Genomic DNA, 1,792 nt, shown 5'->3' with positions numbered 1-1,792 from the left:
AAGTCCATGAAACTCTCATTTCCAGTTAACTGCCAAGAAAAATCCAAAGATAGAGATGAAGCTCAAGAGAGGTAGAGAGCCATCTGAAAAGAATGGTTACACCCTGCAACATCCTCATTATCTGATCTTGAAACCATCTCTGCGTGCATCCCAGCATGCAGCCAGCATCTGGGGGTGACAGTGACCCCTTTGCCCATTGGCAATCTGCACTGTCTCTGACATCTGTAATGTGAACCTCATTCTGTTGGGTTTGTGAAGCAGTGTCAACCCTGCAGAAGGAACCAACTGTGCCCTAACTCCCACTGTCCCCTGGGGCCCCTAGCATTCCCCCATCTGCACTCCTCCTGTGGCTTCTGATCCTAGGGAGCCCTCGTGCCCTGTCCAACACTCACATGAAGTGCATATTTCTTCTCCTGGGGCAACTTCTCCACAGAGAGTACATGACATGCCCACTCTCCAGGCACGGGGAGATCCTGCCAAAGTAGCAAATCAGTCATAAGGACATAAAGTGATGAATAGAATTTTAGATCCTGATGGTAGACAGTCTGCAAAATCCAAGGGAGAATGTAATTGGAGGGGACCAGTGATCAGGATGTGGGCATGGAGCTTCCCTGCCAAGGGGGTGGGATAAGTCACCGGCCGGGGGATGCACAGAATGATCCATGGGCCCTGTGCAGCTACTGGGTCACCCCCTTCTTCATCTCAGCCTTTGGCTTTGAGCTCTGTGATCGTCAAGATGTGCACAGTCTGTATCTGGCTGGCAGAAGAAAGGACCCTGGGAAGACAATTGTAGACACTTTGTGAGTGTAGGAAGGGGTAGGCTGGACACCCAGTCCAAGAGGAGCTAAAACTGGAGTCGAGGGGTGTGCAAGGAGTGGGTGTGAGGGTTGTGGGCAGTCACAGTCACGGCAGAGGTGGCTCTGTCTGTGGGGTGAGTGCCTCCCTGCAGGCACAGCACTGGAGATATCAGAGATCCACATGAAAAGGAAAAGCTGGAAATGGCACTATGGTTCAAATGGTAGAGCATCAACCTTGAGCAAAAGAGCTCAGGGACAGTACCCAGGACCTGAGTTCAAGCCTCATGACTGTAAAAGAAAAAGAACCAGGATTATGAGAGGGAACCTGGTACTCTCTGGGTCTAATCAGACACAAGAAGAGGCCGGGATAGGCTGTGGAAAATCACAGAGAACATCTTCCCTCAGCTCATCCTGACCTGCATGCAGGGACAGCCATGTAACTAGGGCTACGGTGAGATCATCTTTACCCCTGTACTGCCATCTGAATTGTAGGCCTCTGTCCTGGCATGGGGTGTCCTGATGGCTGAGCAGGTGCCCTAACCCTAGATGGAGAGCAGCCACTGACTGTGGTAGCTAAGGAGAGATCTGTTCCATAGCTATCAGGCCACCCAGCATGGGAGCCAGAACCACCCCTCACCCAGGTAGAGGCCAATGGTTCTCCAGGTGCTACTAACATTGCCCCACCCCTAGCTCTGGGTACACGTGACATTCCCTCCACAAGGAGCAGGACAAAGTGAGGGATCAGGAAGCTGCCTATGGGCTTCAGATGATGGCCAAGCTGGCACTACAGATGGCCTCACTCTGTCACCACCTTCCCCTGCCTCCATCTTTCCTCCATCATGCCTCTCTACCTCCAACCCATTAACCTTGGAAACCAATGAACTGGGCTCTCATCATTCCTCTCATCTCTTCACCCACCTTGCCATGCGTCCATCCCTCTGTCACTTCCACCCCACACACATCCCACCACCAGCCACCCTGTAGCTTATGAGGAT

Source organism: Megascapheus bottae, unplaced genomic scaffold (genome assembly GCF_031878675.1).
Source record: "Megascapheus bottae isolate mThoBot1 unplaced genomic scaffold, mThoBot2.hap1 HAP1_SCAFFOLD_41, whole genome shotgun sequence".
Classification (NCBI taxonomy): Eukaryota; Metazoa; Chordata; class Mammalia; order Rodentia; family Geomyidae; genus Megascapheus; species Megascapheus bottae.
The sequence above is the reverse complement of the archived record's forward strand: the minus strand, read 5'-3'. Positions refer to the sequence as shown.